The 23,525-nt window shown below is 45.2% G+C and overlaps 1 long non-coding RNA gene and 3 other non-coding genes across 4 annotated transcripts; 2 read left to right on the top strand and 2 right to left on the bottom strand.

The window, feature by feature from the left end:
* Positions 1–1,540: 1,540 nt before the first annotated feature.
* TRNAQ-CUG lies at positions 1,541–1,612 on the bottom strand. Its single transcript has one exon. It is a non-coding gene; the product is annotated as a tRNA-Gln (tRNA).
* Positions 1,613–11,144: 9,532 nt separating this feature from the next.
* On the top strand, positions 11,145–11,308 carry LOC122241786. Its single transcript, XR_006222008.1, has one exon. It is a non-coding gene; the product is annotated as a U1 spliceosomal RNA (small nuclear RNA).
* A 4,619-nt stretch (positions 11,309–15,927) lies between these two features.
* Positions 15,928–17,582, bottom strand: LOC122240838. The gene is made up of 3 exons (XR_006220547.1): positions 16,959–17,582; positions 16,257–16,398; positions 15,928–16,062 (listed from the first exon to the last, which is right to left on the bottom strand). It is a non-coding gene; the product is annotated as an uncharacterized LOC122240838 (long non-coding RNA).
* Positions 17,583–17,774: 192 nt separating this feature from the next.
* Positions 17,775–17,848, top strand: TRNAN-GUU. Its single transcript has one exon. It is a non-coding gene; the product is annotated as a tRNA-Asn (tRNA).
* The last annotated feature ends 5,677 nt before the right edge of the window (positions 17,849–23,525 follow it).

Below are 23,525 nucleotides of genomic sequence, written 5' to 3'. Positions count from 1 at the left end.
ATACAAAATTATTTTTTATTTTAAGCTGTTTCAAAATTTTACATACACATATTTTGTACGTCATTTGCATTTTACCATTTGTGTAATTTTACCATGTATAGCTTTTGCAAAAAATTTAGAACAACTTAAAAATAGATTTGAGGGAAAAATATGTAAAGATGTTAGAAGTAGTTAATTCCAGCTGGTGGGATAAGGATGAATGCTTATCTTCTTCTGTTTGTTTGTTTCATGCCCGAGGTGGGGCTTGATCTCAAGACCCTGAGACCAAGAGTCGCATGCTCTATGGACTAAGCCAGCCAGGTGCCCCTATTTTTCATAGTTTTAAACCTAAAAAATGAATGTCCTGGAAGTGAAAGAACAGAATAGATATGAAAGAGGTGTGGGGTAGGTGAGAGGAAAACATAAAGGGGAGGGAAAACCTGGTTCTGGCAGGAAGTGTGTTTAAGTTGGAGAGTTTGAGGGAGCACTTGTGGGCATAAGAAGGGTTTGCGGGAGGCAGTGGGGTCATAAGGATGTTCGGATAGTTTTATGCCTGTTGCATGGTTCCTCCTAGGTGTTTTTTCAAAAGAATTTGTATAGACTTAAATTTCTTGTCCAGCATTTTTAGCGGTTTTTAAAAGTAGGAGGAGTATAAACATTGTGGTTCTCAGCCTATCTTCTGGAGCCAGGATGTCTTCAGTCCAAATTCCTGCTTTCCAATCCCACTCACTGGCTGAGTGACTGGACAGGTTGCTTAATCTTTCCGGATCTCAGTTTTCTTACATGGAAAATGAGGACAGTGATATGAGGTGGGTCTGTTGAAAGGATTCAATGGTTGACTATGCCTGGGACAGGGCATTGTGCGTACAATCATTGACTGGTATTGGGGCGCAACACTGCGTAAAGACTGGATGTGATGGGAACTGATTTTATTTAAGTTACAGCAGTGATACTTTTCAGTGGCCGTGGGCCCTCCTAGGGACAGGGAAGTACTGCTCTCTGACCAACCGTAATCTCCTGGGCTGGGCCGATCTGGGAGTTTATCAGCTCATCTGATCAGCTCAATCAATGGAGAATAGGAATTCAATTCCTTGCTTCAAAAACACCCCGGTAATACTTCCAGTTTAGGACTGTGAACCATCGACCTCAAAACCAGAACACTCTCTCATATCACAAACTGACTCAGAGACAAAGTGTGCAATTACGGGACGCGCCGCGTGACGTGCTTTGCGGTGCAGGGTTCAGTGGCCGCAGCCCATGGCTTTCACCCTGAGGCCTGAGGGTGAGCCCGACGAGGGGCGGTGCTGGCCGGCCTCCCCCCGCCCCCCGCCGCCTTGGCTGCAGTGTCCGTGCGGAGCGCTCTGCCCTGGGAACCCGGCGGGTGGGTCCCCGAATCCCGAGGAGGCGGTGGCGGCGGAGCGCGGGGGACGCGGCTGCGAGGCGCCCAGGGTGGCGCGGGGTCCGCGGGACTTCTTTCCTGGGCACAGAGCAGGATCCCCCGGTCGGAAACTGCGTCCCACTCGAAGAGTAAAAAAAACCACCCTGTCCCAGTTAAAGGGAAAGGTCCCACCGAGATTTGAACTCGGATCGCTGGATTCAGAGTCCAGAGTGCTCACCATTACACCATGGAACCGCTACAGAGAGTAAGGTGCTATCCCTCGCTAGAGGTGTGTAAATTATGGTTTAGCGTCCATATTCCCACCGATAATCCCAAGGTATTTCTTCTACTGACCCAAGACTAGAGTATAGTTGACCTTCGAGGGTGGTCAGCTCTCTTGCTGTCTCTCTGCAACCCACCCCCCCCCCCCCCCCACGGCCTTTGACTGATTTCTGTCCTGTCACATGCACCTCAGAAAATAAGGTAAACGTGCCCTGGGCCTTGGGTGAGGGAAGAGCTCACAAACCACATATTCTACCACCGTTTACCCAGAGTTTCCTGTCCAGAGGTGAAAGTTTTGCGTATAGTACAGTGATTTTCGTTTTCCTTGCCTCCACCCTTTTCCCATTGCCCAGAGAGGGCAGGGGATTGTCAGAGCAAGACTTGGGTCTTCCTGGGTCCTTGACCACATAGCATCCATCACGCACCAAAGCCACTGCTGACTCCTATATGTAATCTATAAATATGTGTCAACAGTGGAGTGGTATTGGGAGGCAGGGGAATTTTCCTTTAATTTTTCATACACTTCTGGGTTTTGTTGTTGTTGTAAGTTTTTCTTCTATTTCTGTATCTGTTAGAGCTACAACGTGAAGTAATCAACCATGCTTTAACATTGACCTAAAACACTCAGGCACATCAAACCAAACTCATCTGCCGTGACTCAAAATCGACCACATACCATCGAGGCCACAAGGCAGGGCTCTGACTCCTGTACAGTCACAGATGGTTCTTGGAGAGTTTGACCAAGTCCGTTCCATTCCAGTTTCTCAATATATCATGACCTGGAAACTGCACGCTTTTAAAAAAAATCGAAGATGTATCAAGGTGCCCAAAGAGCACTCCTGACTAGGCCACAGGGAATGTGTACCCACAGTACTTACGCACAGTACTTATGTACACAAAATACCACCACACTAAATATTTACATGTGTAATGGATATAAATCCACATTACATCTCAAAATAACAATCTGTGTATTTCATTTCCCCTTTACCTCTTTTATTTTATCCCGAAACCATTTCTTCCCTCACCCCAAAACACAAAACAGAAAAAAATTGACATCGAAAGGAAAAAGTGGCTGGCTAAACCACAGAGTCAGAAAGATGCCCAGTGCTCTGGAAGATTTTGTTCCTAGAGACTGGATGAGGGTTGAATTGAGGAAGGAGGCAAAGGGGGCTACTCTTGTTATGAAGAGGAAGATTTTCCCCTCAAAGTTTGAGAAGACGGAACTTCCTTCTGGAAAACGAAAAGGTTGAGCAGTAACAGCACAAAGCATTCCTCCAGGAGAACTTTAAAAGGAGTCAAAGTTTATGACTGCAAGAAGCAGAAATAGACTGTGGCTGATTTCAAAAGGAAAGAAATTGGTTGAAAGGATGTTGGGAGATCACAGAAGGGCCAGGAAACCTGGAGCCCCAGGCTCTGACTAGGAGCAAGGAGAGAAACAAATGAGGTTGGAAATTGAGAGGGCAGAGAGACTGTCCTTTGTGGGGTGTGAGAGCCCAAGGTCAGAGGCAGGATGTGTGGCAAGGTTGGGGGGAGGCTGTGGTGTTGGGGGCCAGTGATCAGAACTGCTGGAGAATGGAAGTCCCCCTCCTCCTCCTCCACCAGCTCCTCCGGCCTCTTCTATCCTCCTCCCATTCTACTGCTGCACCTCACCTCTCTTCCCTCTTCCTCTCTTTCTCCTTATCCCCTTGCCCCAGCCCCTGCCGCCTCTTTATTGGAGCTGGTCTATACCTGGAACCAAGGGTTGGTGGGGTTTCTTGCTCCAGCATCAATGGTAAGTGACTTTTGTTTCAAATGATGAAGTGATGAGGTTTTGTGCCAATAGTAGCTGATCACGATATGCATGCCTGTGCCACTGAGGCAGCCTAGAGTCTCTTGCTCTGCCCCCACTTTTTTTTTTGGAGGGGGGGGAGGGATGAACCCTTGGTGGAGGCCTGAGGAAAACACCTGAAAAGTAGCAAAAACCTGCTTAACATAGGAGCCTCTGAGATTGTAAAACGTCATGATAGCCCACACTTGGCTTTTAAGATGTGGTTAAAATTTCAGTGACTTTCCCCTTCACAACTTTTATGGCTGCCATCTTTCCTTTTCAGTATCTGCCAGAGATGACAGGGTCTGTGTGTATGTCCCTCCTCTGAGAGGTTACCACGCTTTGGACTTCAGTTTACCCGGTGATCTTGCAACTTAGGTCTCTGGCAGGCTCAAAACAGGCATGATTTTGTAGATCATCCAGCTTTATCTTCTTGTCTGAGTGGCAACAACTTTCTCTTACAACTCTCTATATCTTAAGTCCATGTGGATTACACTTGTTTTGTGAAACCTTTACCTTTTCATCTGCATCTGGACTAATTTGCCCTCAGTACAACCACATAAATTTCTTTAACTGATGACAGCTTCTCATGAGGCCTCATGAGCTTCTAATGAGGCTCATTAGGTGGGGATAATGAGCACCTTGGAGATCCCTGTATAACATAGGCCTGTATATTTAGTGCTGAACAGAAACCTTCCTACAGGCCAGTTGAAACTTATAATTATCATCCACAGCCATAGTTGAGGTTTTGTAATAGGGCTCTTTCTCCTTAATTACCATACTTGCCTTCGTACAAGTTGGAGATTGGGGTGATATTAGGTCAGATTTTCCAGAGGCAGTTAAGCGTTGCTGGGATTCCAAGTTTATGGTCCACATCAGGACTAGCAGAATGAAAATGACATTCTGGGCATGGGAAAAAGACAAAGAGACATAACGTTACATGGACACACCACATCTTTATCACCCTCAGAACGGTGGTCTCAATGAAAATGGGAATAGGGAATTGAAATCCTTGTTTTTCTAAGCGAGTGAGGTGAAAGTTGGAAAAACTGGCTTAGTTGTTTAAATGACTGTGTACTCAGACGGAATCTGAGGGTGCGTGAAGTGCAAACTTCACTGAAACAGTTCTAGGATCTGAAGGTGACGAGAGGAAGCAATACTGAAGCTTGGTATGTTCTACTTTCCAATTATTTTTCATTTTGCCTGATTTTGTGGGCCCAGGCCCACGTCACTAAGGAAGGCAATGTCAACGTAAAAGACATGATACTCATTCCATTAAACTTGATAGTGCCTGTTCCTAAACATACTTTCACTTGCCATTATCTAGTCAGATTAGTGAACGCAACCTGATTCCTAGGTACATTAGTCAGTTCAGGCTGCAGTAACAAAATACCACAGGTTGGGGGGCTTAAACAACAGACATTTATTTTCCTCAGTTTTGGAAGCCAGAAGACCAGAGTTGGCTTCTTTTTTAAAAAGTTTATTGATTTATTCTGAGAGAGCGAGCGAGTGGGGGAGGGGCCGAGAGAGAGAGGGAGAGGGAGAAAAAGAGAGAGAGAATCCCAAGCAGGCTCTGCACTGTCCGCACAGAGCCCAATGCACGGCTCCATCTCATGAACCATGAGATCATGACCTGAGCTGAAACCAGACGCTTAACCAACTGAGCCACCCAGGTACCCAGGTGGCTTCTTTTATTTATTTATTTTTTAGTGTTTATTTATTTTGAGACAGCGTGAATGGGGGAAGGGCAGAAAGAGAATCCCAAGTAGGCGTCAAGCAGGCTCCACACTCAGTGCAGAGCCCAAGGCAGGGCTGAATCCCACGACCCTGAGATCATGACCTGAGCTGATATCAAGAGTCAGACGCTCAACCAACTGAGCCACCCAGGTGCCCCTGAATTGGCTTCTAATGAGACCTCTTTCTGGCATTTGGAGAAGGCTGCATTTTCGCCGTGTCCTCCAATGGCCTTTTCTTTGTGCGTTGAGAGATCTCTGGTATCTTTTCCTCTTCTTAAATAGACACCAGTCCTATTGGATTAGAGCCCAGTTCTTATTACCTCATTTAACCATAATCTCCCCCTCAAAGGCCTTACCCCCAAATACAGTCACTTTGAGGGGTAGGGCTTCAACATAAGGATTCAGGGTGAGAGTAGGGAGCACAGTTCAGTCCGTAACACCAAACAGGGACAATCCTATGATTCTTTATCTGTCAAATCCTGTGATGCTTGCCTGGTGATGGGGCTAAGTGTTAGCAAGGCTGCTGATATCGCTTGTGCTATTAGAAAAGCAGACCTGAGCTGGAAAGCATGGCCACACAGAAAAGACTGTAGGTCAAACAATAGAGCACACGGTTGCGGGGACAAGAAGCAGTTTTGCTGGGGTGATGAAGGGTAATAGTGAGTGGTAACACTCCTATTTCTACCCTTTGATGTTGGACCCATGGATCCTGGCTATGGGAGAAACAGCACCGCATACTGGATGCCAATTCAGAACATGTACAGCCTCCTGGAGAATCTTGCTCAGCCCTTCAAGGTTTTGCAACCCAGTTGACACTATAACTGAGTCTTCAGAAGGCCGTTCCACTGGTGTCTCAAGCCGGCTGCTTCAGAATGGTGGGGATCATGGTAAGACTAGTGAATCCCACAGCCAGTGCTGCACTCTATAAATTCTGTGAAGTGAGTTCCGTGATGAAAAGTGCATTAGTTTCGGGCACCTGAGTGGCTCAGTTAAGCATCTGACTTTGGCTCAGATCATGATCTCACGGTTTGTGGGTTCAAGCCCTGTGCTGGGCTTTGTGCTGACAGCACTCTCTCTCTCTCAAAAATAAACAATTAAAAAAAAAGAAGTGTATTAGTTTTCTTGGGTTGCCATAACAAAGTACCATAGACAGATGGTATAAATAAACAAACATTTATTTTAGTACAGTTCTGGAAGCTAGAAGTCCAAGATCATGGTGCAAGCAGGGCTGGTTTTTGGTGAAGACTCTTCCTGAGCTGCACCTGTGTGTGTGTGTGTGTGTGTGTGCGCACGTGCGCGTGTGCACAGACACACACACACAACTCACACAAAGCCAGTTCTGTCTCTTCCTCTTCTTATAAGGACACCAGTCCTATTGGGTTAGGACCCGACCCGACCTCATATAACCTTAGTTACCTCCTTAAAGACCCTATCTCCAAACAGTCATGTTGGGAGTCAGGCGTCAACACATGAATTTGGTGGTTGGGGGCGGGGGGCAGGGGGCACAGTTCAGGTCATAACCAGAAACAGTGCTGTGTGGAATCGTACAAGGCTGGATAAGGCATTCTATAAGTGCTTGGATGGTGGGTTTGGCCAACATTGTGTGCAGGGAAGGCAAATCTGTGTTCAGAGTAAGTGTCTATTCCAGTAAGAACAAAGGAGTGTGCCATCCATGATGGAAGTGGCCCAATGTAATCAATCTGTCTTTTGGTAATTGGCTGATCACCCTGGGCGATGGTGCTGTACTGGTGACTCAGTGTTGGTCTGTGCTCCTGGCAGATTGGGACGCTCAGCGGCAACTGTCAAGGTCAGCCTTGGTGAGTAGAGGTCCATGTTGCTGAACCTGTGCATAAACTCCATCCAGGTCACCATGGCCACTTCGTTCATGCGCCCATTGGGTGATGACAGGCTGGCTGGGGAGAGGCCGACTGGTATCTGCAAAACAGGTCACCTTATCCACATGGTTATTAAAATCATCCTCTGCGGAGGTCACCTTTGGGTAAGCAAATATCTCGGTGTTTTCACTCCATCTGAGAGGTCTGTCCACATACTTCTTTCCAAGGCTTCCTTGTCACCAACTTTCCAAACATGTCTAGTAAAATGAACAGCCACATATACTACTCAAAGCTCTGCACACCGGAGCGGTTGCCCTTCACCGCTGTCCTTCAGGGCTGTCCTGGAAAGCAGGTGCAGGGCTCCAGCTGTCCACTTTTAGGTGGAGCCTGTATATCATGCAGAACCATCTGTGAAACAGGCCCCAGGTTTCCCTTTCTATGGTAACTGTAGGGAAGTCCCCATGACACCCCAGGCGCAGGCTGTGAGAGAGAAGGGAGTGTAGCAGGAATGGGGACTGCAGGCGTGTGTGACACTTCTTCATGTGGCTTCCTTGCACATTCAGGGCCTACTTGGACCCTATTTCTTATATACCGCTTCAGTTCGATGACGGAGTGAGCCGCTCATTACACTCGTTAATGTGACAAAAATGTTCAAAGGTATAGTATACATGATGCCCCAAGTCCCTGCCTTTTGTAAGTGCTTGACTAGGAGTTTCCAATGATAGTTTGCCTATCTCTATTGCCACATCATGCCATGGACGATGTTTCCGTTGTTTCTTTTTTAAAATTTTTGGTGACTGCTCTCTAGTTTGCAATATACATTTACAACTAATCTAAGTCAACTTGCAAATAACACTAAAATGTTCCACAGCTAGTGCAGGTCCTTATAACAGATGCGGTTTGAGCCCCACATTGGGCTCTGTGCTGACAGCTCGAGCCTAAGCCTGCTTCAGATTCTGTGTCTCCCTCTCTCTCTGCTCCTCCCCCACTCACACTCTGTCTCTCTCTGTCTCTCTCTCTCTGTCTCTCTCTCTCTCACAAATAAACATTAAAAAATTTTAAAAATTTTATAATAAAGGACTATAACGAACAACTGCTCACAAATCTGATAACTTAGATGAAATGAACCAAATCCTTGAAAGACACAATTTATCAAAACTCACACAAGGAGAAATTGGCCATCTGAATAGGCCTAAATTGAATCCATAATTAATAAACTTCTGAAAACAAAACCAGACTTCAATAGTTTCACTGGTGAATTGTACCAAACATTTAAGGAAATGATACCAATTCTCTACAGTATCTTTCAGAAAATAGACAAAGAAACATTTGCTGACTCATTTTATAAGGCAAACTTTAATACCTGTTTAAAAACTAAATTCAATCAAGTACATTTGAAGATCCAATTAACTTTATTATTAAACAATTCACGAATAGGGGCGGCTTTCCATCTCACAAGTCAAGGGGAGCTCCATTGAGTTTAAACAAAAGTTTTTAAAGGGGGAGAGAGGGCATTATAGAAGAAATTGGGAAGAGGAGAGGAGGAGGAGGGAATTGGTGAACAAGGAATGTATTGGGGTTTTTTTCTTAAAATTTTTTTTTAATGTTTTATGTACTTCTAAGACAGAGAGAGGGACAGAGCATGAGCAGGGGAGGGGCAGAGAGAGAGGGAGACACAGAATCTGAAGCAGGCCCCAGGCTCTGAGCTGTGAGCACAGAGAAACTCACGAACTGTGAGATCATGACCTGAGCTGAAGTCGGACTGAGCCACCCAGGCGCCCCAAGGAATGTATTGTTTAGGCAAGGTTGCCCTCCTACAGGGAGAAGGGGTCTATCAGTAAATTTCCTGGTATTGACCAGGAAACTCTGAGTTGACTGGTTAAAGATTACATTCTGGGGTGGGGTGAAAGTGCAGCTAGGTTAGGTATTAAGACCTCATTTACTGACCTGGGGGCCTTACCCTAAGTGATGCCATTCTGGGCCTGTGGTTTTCTTTTTAACAATTACCATCTTTTTTTTTTTTAAGTATTTTTTAAAGTTATTTATTTTTTATTTTGAGAGAGAGAGAAGACAGAAACAGAGAACATGAGTTGGGGGAGGGGCAGAAAGAAGGAGAGAGCGAAAATCCCAAGCAGGCTGTGTTGTCAGCAGAGGGCCCAATGAGGGCTCGAACTCATGAACCGTGAGATCATGACCTGAACAGAAATCAAGAGTCAATCAAGGTGCCACGTCAAATTCCTGTTCTTTTGATCAAACTCAATTACACTGAGAGATATGATAAAAATTTAAGGCATTGGTACCACCCTCAGTTACCTCTTCGTGGTTCTCTGTAGCTTCTGTTGATCCTTTCTTTGGCACTTACAGGTCATGATGTTTTTGTTTAACATCTTTGATACCACAGATTACTTCCATTAGAGTTGGAGGATGATGTCAAGAACATTTCCCAGAAACCAAAGTAAGAACAAGGAAGTAAAAACAGACATTTAGTTCAGGAAAGTGGATGAATTCAGGAGGTCCAAACATGAACCGTAGTGTAACTTCCCTCCTTGGTGAGTTCCAGGTAGAGACTACACCCGGTGGAATTGTCACCCAAACTTTATTTACAGCCAATAAAGAGATCACCGGAGAGAACTTCCAAAGCCTTGACTACCTGAGCAGGGGTAAGCAGGTTCTTTTTATTTAGGGTTAGGATGAATATTCAGAGTTTTGTCATTGCCTGTAAAGGTGGGCATAAGGTTATGCAGTCGTACTTAAAAACCAAGCCTCCTAAGTGCATCTAATGTTACATTAGTGAAGACTTTAACATTTTAATGAAGGAGATGTAATTGTCTGGCAAGGGCAAGGGGGTTATGGGCATGCTGGATGGGGCCTTGGGTTCCCTATCTCTGGTAAGGAATGCAGTGTCTTGGGACACCTGGGTGACTCAGTCAGTTAAGCATCTTGATTTCAGCTCAGGTCATGATCTCACAGTTTATGGGATCAAGCTCTGAATCCGGCTCTGTGCCGACAGCGCTGAGCCTGCTTTCAGATTCTCTCAGCCTCTCTCTTTGCTCCTCCCCTGCTCATGCGCACCCACCCTTCAAAAAAAAGGGGGGGGGGGTATGCAGGGTCTTACTTTTGAAATAGTAGTGGGAGTTTTATTTGTCTCTGATATGGTTAGGCTACTTCATAGCCTGGTAGAGACGGTTAGTTTTTGCACTCTTTTTTATTCATTCCTTTAAAATCCTTAACTACTGAAAATCTGGCATTTCTTTTTAATTCTGACGCCTTCTAGGAAGATTTTTAAGAAGTGTGCTTACGCAAGTAGAGCCTGTAGGGCATCATAGATCACGGAAAACAACCGAGGGCCTAAAATGACTTCTGTTGTGTCACGAAAGCTACGTCTAGGCTTTCTTCTTCTGGGGACCCTTAGCCCCTTCTGCTTACAGAATAACATGTGTTCCAGAAAAAGACTAGAAAAAGAAAATTCAAAACACTCTCCCACACCTAAAGGTTGACAGTGAAAGGAATGAAATGTTCCATGAATGAAACTGAACCTTCAAGAATGAAATAGATTTCGCCACCCGTTGTGAAGCTTAATGAGTTTTAGTAGATATACTCAGTGTATATACACAGCTCTTTTGTAATCCTAACCGTTGCACTCTCCACCCAGAAAGGCATTGTTTGAAGAAAGGTATACTGGCGTCAGCAGCCCGCCAGACAGATTCCCCACAAGCCCAAGGTTTCACAACCCACGACCTCTGCCCCTGCGGGAAAAGAGGGACAGGCCCTCGTCTCTGCTCGCGCCACCCCCGCCCCCCCATTGGCGGGCTGTGTGTCAGGGGAGAAGGGAGGAGAGGGCAAGGGCGGGACGTGGGCGGGAGGGAAAGGAGCGTTCCCTTGACGTCACGGATAGGGCGTGTGCTGTGTAAATACGGGAGCGCAGGGGCTGCTGTTTCGGCAACTGCCGCTTAAATAGCGTATGATCTCGCGTGCTGTGGGAGCCATTCCAGGGCTGTTGGTTGCAAGTGCGTGTGCTGCGTGTGGCAAAGTCTTAGAGAGGCTCAGAGGTGTGTGGACGGAAGTGACCGTGTGTATAGAGTGTCATGCGTGAGAGGGTGTAGTGGGGCGGAGGATCGGAAGTCATACTTACCTGGCAGGGGGGATACCATGATCAGGAAGGTGGTTTTCCCAGGGCGAGGCTTATCCATTGCACTCGGGATGTGCTGACCCCTGCGATTTCCCCAAACGTGGGAAACTCGACTGCATAATTTGTGGTAGTGGGGGACTGCGTTCGCGCTTTCCCCCTGAATTTTATGGTGGAAAAAGCAGGTTTACTATGTCCTTGTGGGTTTCTGGTTTGAGTACGGGTTTACGTGAAGTACGGTGATTCCTAGGTATGTGATGGATGTTTCAGTAAGACTCACTTTGAGGTTTTTTTTTTTGTTTTTTTTTTTTTTTTTTGTGACTTAGGGGGTGGGCATACTGTTGGTGTGAGTGTTCACGCCGGTTTTACTTTATCACAGTTTTCTTGGGAATATGATTAGGTCACTTGCTTTGACTTATGATGTACTGGTTTGTTGTAATTTTAACACTTTTTTGGTCTGGAGTTTTTGCTTTTATTAATTTTTTAAGCATGAAATTTATTGTCAAGTTGATTTCCATACAACACCCAGGGCTCATCCCAACAGATCCCCTGCTCAATACCCATCACCCACCTTTTCCTCCCACCCACCCCCCCATCAACCCTCAGCTTGTTCTTAGTTTTTGAAAGGCTTTTATGTTTTGGCTCCCTCCCTCTCTAACCTCTTTTTTTTTTTTTTTTTCTTTTCTTTTCTTTCCCCATGGTCTTCTAAGTTTTCTCAGGTTTTTATGACTTACTTCACTTAGCATAATACTCTCCATCCTTGACTTATTCAGAGTGTACTGAGTTCCAAGAGGTCTTCTAAAGGCTTTCGGTTTTTCTGAGGGCTTTCCTCATTCTCAAGTACTCTACTTGCTTCTTTGTGTAGTGGCACTCCAGTTTTCTCTTGTGGTCAGGATCAGTCATCCCACTCAGGAACTTTCTGTTTGTTCCTTCTCTGTCGTGAGGAGCCCCAAATGGCCCCGGGGGCAGTCTCAACGTACACTTTAACACAGCCATTATGGCATTTGTTGCTGAGAGCATTTCTCTCAGGAGCTGAGACTTCTAGGGCCCATAGTTACAGAGGAGGGAGGGAAGCAAAACGTTTACTAGTGTATCCGCCACTCCCATTTTGACCACTTGATTCCCAGACCTGGGAGAAACAGCACCATATACTGGTTGCTGATATAGTGTATATGTGTGAAATATCCAGATTCTCAAGGCATTGTCTTGTCATCCAGGTGGCAGTGAAACAATCTTCAAAAGCACATTCCGTTCCACCAGGCTACTTACGTCAGAGCAAATTTGAAGAGTGAGCGGGGGGCGGGGGCAGCAACTGTCACATGAGTTCTTGGTCAGAAGCAATGCTGTGTGGAATTCCAGGATATGGAAGAGGCATTGAAAGTACACACAGATGATTGTTTTAAGCAGAACCACTGCAGGCAGAGAAGGCAAAACCATAATAAATGTATCTATTCCAGTGCCTCTCCCATGATGTAAAGGTCCTGTGTGATCAACCTGTGACCCACCAGCCTGGCTGATACCTTCCCTTCTTTCCTACTGGGGACTGGTATTATATCAGGAGCTGAGTTGTTCTTTGGTATTGGCTGTTGGGCCCTCGGTAGTGCTGGTTACCATTAGCCATGGTGAGTGGAACCCGTGTCGCTGAAACCATGCATAATCTGTATCTTTCCTTGTTTGTGGGTCCATTGGGCAATCCTAGAACTTCTATTTGATTCTTTTTTATGATTTTCACTTTTCGTGAGATTCTCTGTTAGAACACAGAGCACTCATTGACATTGTATATTCCTTTTGCTTTTCATATATATTATTTATATATAAAAATATATGTAAAATATATAATGTATACATTGTGTATGTATTTTCAAGTCTGCTAAATCTACTATTGGGACATCTGGGAGTTGGTTTCTCTTGACTGTTATATTTTTTTAAAGTATGAGTTAAATGGGCTTCATCCTTTGTTTCTTTGTATGTCTAGTATTTTTTTTATTGCTTCAGCACACTTTGAAAGATATATTTTAGAGACTCCAGATTCTGGTATCTTCTTCCAGAGAGTATCAATTTGTTCTACCAAGCAATTTGATTACTAGCCTATGACATTGAACTTGTGTAAGACTGGCTTTATGTTTTATTTAGGTGGATCTTTGGAGAGTCCAGGGTGTTTCCAAAGTTCTCTAACTTGATATGACTCAACCTCGAAACCCTGTCTCCTCTGTTAATCTTATCAGGGCTTGGCTTTAATATTTGCTAGGGAGAGTCAAGAGTAAGCCTTACACTAGGGTGTGGTTTTCACACCTAAAACAGAGCATTTCTGGAGTATCAGCTGAATGCTCAAAGTGGTAGAGTTGTTAAGTTGTTAACAAGGCCTGAATTCCAGTGTTGACAGCACTGATCTCTAGGATCTACTCTGTTTTCCATCTTGTAGCATCTGTAATCTGGTAAGCCTTGGATAATAGCTCTCTGTACTTGAGCTGCCCTACGCTCACCAAATGACCCACTGGGGACCCAACATGGACTTCTAAAAACTGGCATCTTCTGGTGCTCTGCTCTGATGATTCAGCTGCCCTAATTTTGATCTCTACCTTCTCAGCTCAGTGTGAAGACTGTGTTCTGCTGAGATTCCACCTTGCTGGAATCAGATCATTTCCCGAACCCTTTCTCAGGGAATCATAGTCTTGCCCTACTTCTGTCCAGTGTCTATAAACAGGTGTTTCACATATTTTGTCCATTATTATGGTTGTTTAAAGCAAGAAGACTAATCTGGTGATATTACTGTATTATAGTTGTAGGTGCAAGTACTGAATTCTTGCCAGTGACTGTAAAATGAAGGATTTTAGCGGCGCCTGGCTGGCTCAGTTGGTGGAGTAGGAGACTATTGATCTCCAGGTGTTAAGTTCGAGCCCCATGTTGGATGTAGAAATTACTTAAAAATAAAATCTTAAAAATAAAATGAAGGATTTTAGGGGTGCCTGGCTGGCGCAGTCAGTAGAGCATGTGACTCTTGATCTTGAGGTCATCAGTTTGAGCCCCATGTTGGTTGTAGAGATTACTTAAAAAAAAATAAAATTTAAAAAAGTGCTTTAAAAAATTACAAAAGATAGAATGAAGGATTTTACATAGATTACTGGTTTCTAAATAATTTTAATACTATTTTCCATGTTTACAAATGACCTAGCCCAAGGGTTTTCTTTTTACTTTATTAACAAATAATAAGAATGATCTGAGACTGCTGGACTCACTGTCAGCATGGTGACCCCACAGCACCGGAAGGAGATCTGGGCTAAGTATCCTGTTCTCTGAGCATATTCCCATGCTTTAACTTGAAGAGTGGCAGGATACGCCATTCCCAAATCTGCCACTTCAACATAAGGATTATTTTGAGCCAAAGGCACTTGGGAAACAGCAGGTGCAAGATAAGCACTCTGACCTCCCCATTCCTTCCTGAAAGCAGGAGAGAAAACTCATGTGAAAGGTGCCCTCCCCAGACCAGAAGGAAAGAAACATTCTTGTCATCTGAGACAGGAAGTCAGGACCCAGAGAAACATGGAAAGACCTTGTTAAAATAACTCGTGTCTCCCTTTAATCTTGCCATATATTTTGCTCTCCTTTGTTCAGCCTAGTACAGAAACACGTAGGCCTACTCACTTCTTTGAATTTTCATTTTCCTGTTGGACCTTCCCATTGTATATGTAAATATCAGTGTGCTTTTCTCCTATTAATCTGCTTATGTCAACGTAATTCTTAGACCCATTTGGAGTCCCCAAGAAGGTAGAAATAAAGTTTTGCCTTGCCTACAGACTCTCCTAGGACCATAAAAGAGAGGATTAGCAAAAGGCCAACTGTAAGGTGCTGGATCTGGTCCTGGTAGAGGGAACATAGTGTAGGCCTAGTACACCTAGTAGAAAATGCTAGAATTCCCAGAATCAGCCAGTTGGAAGAGAGGCTGCTTTGAAAGACAAAATGTTGGGAGGAGAGGTCCAGACAAACTGTCCTTAGTGGGGACCAGCCCCCAGAATCCATCTCTTTCCTCCCCTCCACCCAATTTTGTAGCTCTTCCTTCTGAATCTTCCTTCCCATTCCCCCCTCCCTCCCCCCCCACACACGTTTCTGGGGTCACGGAGTCTTTTCTCCCAAGCATGCAGATTTTAAACCGCTTTTCTACTGAGGACTCCTTTGGTGATCTGTGGAAACCTATGCACCATTCTTGGAATAAGTCTTTTAATGCGTAGAATAAAACATTTAAAATTACAAAGGAAGTCAGTTACTTTCAAATCCTGTTGCCTTTGTGCCTTTTCCCATAGTTTGGTAGCAGCAGAGAGAATGAGGTAGCACCTGAGCTGGGCAGCTGAATATACGGCAACCAACCCCCCATGCCCCGACTCAAGACGATACTAGAGTTGGGGTGGTTAAAAAAAAAAAAGGAAAGAAATACTGGGTTTCTGCCAGTCTCAGAGAAAGTGAATCGACAGGGCATCGTTACTCTTTACCATCCAAACTGAAAAAAAAAAAGTAGTGGTTCCTGGGAGCCGAGTTCCCAGGGGAAGGGACCACGCGCCCTCTCGTGGCCACCACGGGAACCGCACAGCACCGGCCACGGAGGGTACCCAATGCGAAGACCGCCAAATAAAATGCACTGGAAGCTGGGCGAGGCTCAAGACCTTGAAATTAGAAGTCGTGAGCGCTACAAACTGAGCTAGCAAGATGACGCGAAGTAGATGCGCTTCTTTTCCCTCTAGCAGCTTGGAATCGTTGCCCAAATGTAAAATATCTGAGCCAAGACCGAAGACAACCTCGGCGTGTATGTTTATTAGGAAATAGGTCTGTAGAGAGTTTAATAGATTTCCTCAGGCCGGCAGCTGATTCGCACTAAGTCACAACCCAGGCCTTTGAACTTCCCACTTCTGAGCTCGAGGAGGGACCTGGGTAATGGATAGAAAGTGCTGCGCGAGTATGCGGTAGGGCTGAGGGAGCAACTCCGCCCTCCGCTGGGCGGTTTAGAACCGCCACTCTCGGTGCTAGTTTGCGCCCAGACTGAACCCCAGACTTCGGTGGAAAGGACGTCCGGGATGATTCACCCCAAGGGGTCTCCACGGGACTCACCACGCACCCTCACCTCCTTATTCCTGTTACTGGAATTTTCCAACTTTCCACAACCGTCGTGGGCACTTTTCTCCAAGTTCTTTAGAAGGCACAAGTGTAAGTTTCCGTGACGCCAAGTGCACTTTCTGTGCCGCCGCCCTGCTTGTTCGCCTCTTCTTTGTTCGTGGTTGGGGAAATACGACAGAAAGGAACACGCATATTGATAAAGAGAATATTATTAGCTACTTTATAAAGAAAAAATATCTGAGTACACGCTTGCGGATAGCCTGAAAATGGCTACCAAGCTATAGCGAATTTCAGCTCTACTGACGTGGAATTAAAGCTACAGCTGTCTTCGTCCTACTCTTAGAACACAGTGAGCATCACTCAGTTTACTCCAGTCTTAATATTAAGCCCACAAGGAGCCCTGTTCTTCAGAATTCTTTATCAGCCTCTCCTACGGTTGCCTCAGGCAGTACACCTACAAGGAATACAAATGGTCACTTTCGTCTACATTCCTCGGCAGGGCACGGGGGCGAGGAGGAGGGGTGCGCGGCCGGCTCCGGGCTGGGGCAGGACCGGGTCCCCCCGGGGGGGACGGTTTGTAGCGTTTCCTCCTTTCCTGCTGTGAGCAGGGATTGTGGGCCTCCCACCTGCACCGAGGCCTGCACTCGGGGGTCGCTAGGGCCAAAGGGTGACATCTCACGGCGCTGCCGTCTTTAAACCAAGCACTTACAAGCGGACTATGTGTCTTTCGGAGTCGAGAGCACCAACCGCACACAGTTGCGGTCCGAGCGGTGGCCAGGGGAGAGAAGGCCAGGGGCAGGCAGGTGATCGAAATGGAGGAACATCGGCATTTTCAGTTTTCTGTTGGCCTTTTTCTTTAGCGGCCAGAGTGTTCGCGCTCTCTCCCGGGCCGGTCACCCGGCTGCTCCACGCCCGCTCCGTCTCTTCTTCGGCTTTTCCAGTTCAACCCCCTCCGCCCCAGCCGCGGACTGAGGCCGCGTGGCGGTCCCGGGCGGCCAGCTCAGTCGGACCCTAGTGCGGAGTGAGTGGCTTCTAGGTGCCCGGCTCTGCCCTGGGGCACGGGGTGCATCGTGAGCCCAGGCCAGGTCCTGCCGCGTTGAGTCCCCATCTTAGCGGCGTCGCGGGCGGGCAGCGAGGTGGGGGCAAAGGGGTAATGTAGTGTCCCCACGCGCGTCCGCCTGGTGTCGCGGGGACTCACTGTGAGCGCCCCGAGTAGTTCTGAGCTAACAATTGGAAGCTGGATGACTTCGGCCTGAGAGGCTGCGGGCGACACCTGGAGGCAGGCGGCTGTTGAGGAGGCGAGGAGCCGGCGGGGACGCCGTGGATCTGGCGTTGGGCTCTCCGAGTTCCCCCCGTGAATCTGGGCCGGTATCGGTGTTCAGACGTGCCCAGCGACACGACTGTTGGCCCCAGTATTTCCCACGCCTCCAGTTTCCCGAGTAGGGGAATGGGAAGACATATCCAGCCAGAGGTTGAGAAGCAATTTCTGGGATCAGGAAATGAGTTTAGGAAGTGGAGTTTCCGTGTCTCTGTGGCGCAATCGGTTAGCGCGTTCGGCTGTTAACCGAAAGGTTGGTGGTTCGAGCCCACCCAGGGACGGTCTCTTTTACTAGCTACTTGCAACTTTAGGTTACCTGTTAGTGACCTTATTTACCCCGAGAGTCGTCTGGACTTCTGTCCACTTTAAATCAGGCTCCAGAGCATGCTGCCGAAGACTCTAGTTTCATGAAATTGCCTAAAAGAAGAAATTTTTCAGCAAAGGTATTTTTTTCAATAGCTCACGTCTAGGCCTTACTTACCCCTGAGCCACTGCCGAATCCTTTCCCAAACTGGGTTTTTACAACTGCACATCCTGGAAACTTGAAAATTACCAGAACTGCGAACAACAAAACTGCATGCCATGAAGCCTCAAGTTCTGAGTGGAAATTTTGATTCCTTCACCATGACTTTGAACAAATTATGGAATTTTCTGTGCCTCAATTTCTTTGTCTATAAGAGGGGACAAATAGGAGGACTTTCCTTATGGGTTAATTTAAATGTTATAGAGATATACACATGAACCATTTGACCACTGAATAAATGTTTATTAAACATTAGCTGCTGTAACTCTTTTCAGTGGCACTTCCTCACCATTTTCCTTATTGGCCTCGTTCTTTGAAACAACTGCATATCTTTTCATGGTGTGGATGGGCTAGTGTAGATGTAAACATTCCCTAATTGCTGGACAGGACATTGGTTCTAATGTTTATTCTTATAAAAACTTCTTCAGAGAACATCGTTATGCAAACATCACTGTTCAGAGAACATCACTTATGCATGGATTTCCCTAAAAGAGATTCCTGGAGGTGGACTTTCCGGATCAAAGTATTTGCCATTTCTCATGTTGCTACTTCTTGACAGATTGCCTTCCACAGAAGTTGTACCTAGTTATATCCCCACCTTCTAAGAGAACACTCTTTTCTTGGCAACCCCATCTGACATTTGATAGCAGCACAAATCCATCACTTTGGCTTGGGGAATGTAACTGCTTGTTGGTCTCACACATCCCTAAGTCTGGTAGGTGAGGGGCTAGTGCTGTGACAGTCTCTTTTGTTTTCTTGCCACCTGGGGATCCTGGGGAAGTGGTTCACAAGGTTGGATTCATAGGACTGTAAAGGAGCAGTTCCCAGTGTTCCTGTGACAGGAAGCCCAGGCTTATGCTGCTGAAGAGGAACCAAGAACTCATGCTTCAGAGAGGGACCTTCATGGTTGGTCCTGAGCCAAATACAAATTGGAAAGGGGACATGTTTGAAATTTTCATCAGACTAAGACTTTAGATAATGGATTTATTTATTTATTTATTTATTTATTTATTTATTTATTTTTGAGAGAGAGACAGAGCAGGGGAGAGGCAGAGAGAGACTCCCAAGAGGCTCTGCACTGACTGTCACTACACTGTCAGTGCAGAGCCCGATGCCGGGCTTGAACTCACAAACACTGAGATTATGACCTGAACCAAAACCAAGAGCAGACACTTAAACGACTAAGCCACCCAGGCACCCCTAGATAATGGATCTTTAAAAATTTCTCTTGTGGCAGCAAGAGGAGACACTGCATTCTCAGGACTTTATTTGGGGGAATTTAATAATGGTGGCCATTCTATTGATCTTGTGGAATTGTTCTGTCTTTGCTGGTATGTGACACTTGTTTTAAAACCTCGTTTGGTGAGCTGAGGTGAATAGCTAAAGGGAACTTCTCAGAGGAAACAGAAACAGGGAATACATTCTCAAATAGATTTATAAAGTTTTATTGTGATCCTTTCCGAGGTTTTGCGTGGTGTCCTAGCTCAGGCTGCTATAACAAAATACCAATAGATATGGTGACTTAAACCACAGACGTGTTTCTCATAGTTCTGGGGGCTGAAAAGTCAAAAATTAAAGTGGTGGCAGATTCAGTTCTTGGTGAGGTCCCTCTTTGAGGCTTATGGATGGCCACCTTCTCAGTGTATTTCAGAGGGCAGAGAGAGGAGGGTCTGGAGACTTCCTGTTTGTATAAGGCTACTAATCCCATCATGGGGCACCACCCTCACGACCTCATCTAAACCTAATTACCTCCTGAGGGTTTCACCTCCTAATACCATCACATTGGGGGTTAGGGCTTGAACATAGGGATTTGGGAAGGACAGAAACATTAAATCCGTAACAGGTGGGAACATAAAGAGGCATCTCCTGAGTGTCTAATATGCCCTTTATAGTGAGTGATCAGATTGCAGACTTGAGAACAGTCACGTGCAGTTGGGAGCAGAACTTGTCTTTTATCTTTTCCTCCTAGAAGAATTGTGTGTGTGTGTGTGTGTGTGTGTGTGTGTGTGTGTGTGTGACAACAGAAAATCAAGGGATTATAGAAAGATACATTAAAAAATTCTCATCACCTCTACTAGCTCCCCCCCCGCCCAGTTCCCAAAGGCTAAACATGTACTAACTTGATTGTTTTTAATACACAATTTTATTTTTCCATAACAAGCATGGCTTTATTACTTTTATAACAAAGGAACCACCTGCTTTATAAGTATACATTAAAACCCTCAGATGAACCAGGCTATCTTCACATGCTGTAGAGAAGTTGCTTGAGAACCAAACTCTTTGAGACATTGTATGTCTGAAAAGGTCTATTATATCCATATCCTATATTATATCTGCTAATTGATATTTTACTAAATAGAGAATTTGAGGTCGAACTTATTTGCCCTCAGAGTTTTGAAAGCATTGCTTCATTGTTGTTTTATATTTGCTAGAGTTGCTGTTGAGAAAGAAAAAACGTCTCTTCACTGCTGTCCACTTAGAGCTGGCCTGACTGAAAACACCTAGGCTGTGATGTTCACCTGTTAAAACTAAAAAATTTCACAGAGCACCAACATCAGACAAAATCACTCTATAATCATGATGAGGCAAAGGGGGGAAAAAAAGAACTACTTCATGATTGTTCGAAGGCAGAAGAAGTGTAAAGTATCCCCCAAACTGAGAAGGCACTTTGAGAAGGAAAAACAAATCAGACAACAGTTTTGGGTAACATTAACACCTCCTGGTGCCATGTATGCATCAGGAAGTGAAAACTGTTATCCGAGTTTGAACCTTTCTAAGTTTATTTATTGATTTATTTGGAGAAAGAGAGACGGTGTGTGTGTGGTGGGGGGGGGGGCGGTGAGGGGGTGTGCAGAGAGAATCCCAAGCAGGCGCCACACTGCCAGCACAGAGCCCACTGTGGGGTTCTCACAAACTGGGAGATCATGACCTGAGCCGCTTAACTAACCAGCCAACCAGGTACCCCTCCGAGTTTGAAACTTAATGGACCTGCTAGAGGCCATAATGGAACACTTGGTCCCCTTGTCTCCCCTGTGATCACAAGACATGGACAGTAATGTTTGGGGGCGTCTGGAGAACATAAAACTAGAAAGATCACCAAGCAACACAGTCAAAGTGGCAGCTAAAAATGGAGTCAGTATGGCCAGCATTCCTACAATGATCATCTCTGAGCATGAGCAGAACACAGTCCAAACCACAAAAAATGACCAAACTTCCCCTCCCTTTCCCAACCAAGTAATTGTTGCTTCTTTACCAATTTCATATTTAGCCCTGTTCCTCTCCTCCTACTTTTTGAATATAAATTATTAAGATTTCCAAAGGTAGAATTGTCCCATAGTTCCCCACCGTGTCTGCTGTCTCCTTCGTTGCAATGAGCCAAGAAACCCAACTTTGATTACAGGTTTGTTCATGGTGGTTATAGACTGGAGGGTATCAACACTGTAGAGAAGGCAGATGCCATTCCGATTCTTGACGATTTACATTAAACTGTTCTCCCACCTCCCTTCCCAAAAGCTTACAGGATCTCCTCTTTGTCTCTACTGTTTTTTTTTTTAAATATAATTTATTGTCAAATTCCTTTCTATACAACACCCAGTGCTCATCCCAACAAGTGCCCTCCTCAATGCCATCACCCACTTTCCCCTCTCCCCCACCCCCCATCAACCCTCAGTTTGTTCTCAGTATTTAAGAGTCTCTTAATGGTTTGCCTCCCTCCCTTGTCCCTACTGTTTTGAAACTTGATGATCTATTTTTATCCATTATACTGAGTACTTAATGGGCCCTTTCGTTTATATTAATATTTATATAAATTTATATTTCTTCTGTATCACTCCAGAGATGTTGATGTATATACAAGTAAAAGTGTGTATCTCTTGCAACCACCATTATCCTTTTGATATAAATGATTGCAGATGATAAGATGGTTCCTCACTGTGGAATCTTCACTTGATTTATGTCTCAGTGAATTTAAGTTAGCTTTTACTGAACAAACTATCCCAAACTTACTGACTCAGAATAATGATAATTTATTATTTTTTTAGTGCTTTTGTGAGTTAGAAGTTTTTCTGGCCTAAGCCAACTCATTTGGGGCTGGGCGGTGTAGGATGGCTCAAGCAATGTCTGAGGTAGAGCTGAATTGACTGACTTGGGGGTCTTCAGACTGTGGTCTCAGGATTCCCAGTGCAGCAAAAAGAGGCTATGCAGATGGTGGACAAATAAGCTCATAAGCTCCACCCCCTGATGGGAGGAGTTGCAAAATGTTAGGACCATTTCTTTCCAATCACGCCAGATTGGAATATCAGGAACTTCCTCATTCTTTTTGACAGCTTGCCGAACCATATTTAATTGTCTAGCTGTACTGTCCTATTTTTAGTTACCCCCCAAACTGATGGGCATTTAGAGAGGTTTCCAGTGTTGTGCTTAATGAAAAATGCTCCCAGGGCCTTTGGAAGGCAGCGGGGGGTGGGGGTGGGGGGCTCAGCATGGGGCGGGGCTCGGGAGTTGGGGAATACACCCATACACCCGGGGATTTGATGAGTGAACTCCAGGTGCCTGGGGGTGGACCCCAGGAGATGGTGGGGGCAGCTGGGGAGGGCGGGAGGCCCCCAAGTGCAGGCCCACTGGGCAGCCTTGTATATATTTAATTTCACACGTGTGTAGGCATGTCTGTGGAATAAATTTCTAAATGTGGAGTTTAAAAGTAAAAAAAAAGAAAAAGTTTATTTAGATATTTGAAAGATGTTGTTTTAAAAGCACCCTGTAGAACTTGCACCAATTTACCTTTTTGTTAATATTTTTTAACCTCTCCAACAAATTAAACTTTTAAAAATTTTATCATTCCCTATAGGTAAAAAAATGTTATTTCAGTGTAGTTTTAAATTGCATTACTTTCATTAATAACAGCATTGAACGTTGAATATCTTTCCTTATCATTGCATTTTCCTTTCTATTTTCATTATTTTTAATTTTTAAAATATTTATTTATTTATTTATTTTGGGAGAGGGAGAGTGCAAATAGGGGATAGGCTAGAGAGAGAAAGAGGAGGGAGAGAATCCCAAGCAGGCTCCACTGCCATCACAGAGGCTGATGCCAGAGGAACTCACCAATCGGGAGACCTTGACCCCAGCCGAAAGCAAGAGTTGGCCGCTTAACCAACTGAGTGCCCCAGAAATTTCTTTTTTTTATTCTTTATATGTTTGCTATTTTTATTGGGTTGTTGGCCTATTTCGTAGTGGTTTTGTAGTTCTGTAAATATTAGGGAAATTAGCTGTTTGTGTATGATGCATGTTCTAAGAATGTAGATGTTGGGTACGGTTTGATGAAGTTGGTGCAGCCACAGAAAAGAAGCAGGTTTGAAAGGAAGAAGTTTATTATATTCACAGTCCCAAAGAGGGGGGTCACCTTGTGTAGAGCAGGGGCCTAATGGGCAGGGTGC

Source organism: Panthera tigris, chromosome C1 (genome assembly GCF_018350195.1).
Source record: "Panthera tigris isolate Pti1 chromosome C1, P.tigris_Pti1_mat1.1, whole genome shotgun sequence".
Classification (NCBI taxonomy): domain Eukaryota; kingdom Metazoa; phylum Chordata; class Mammalia; order Carnivora; family Felidae; genus Panthera; species Panthera tigris.
This window is presented reverse-complemented; position numbering and strand designations above follow the sequence as displayed.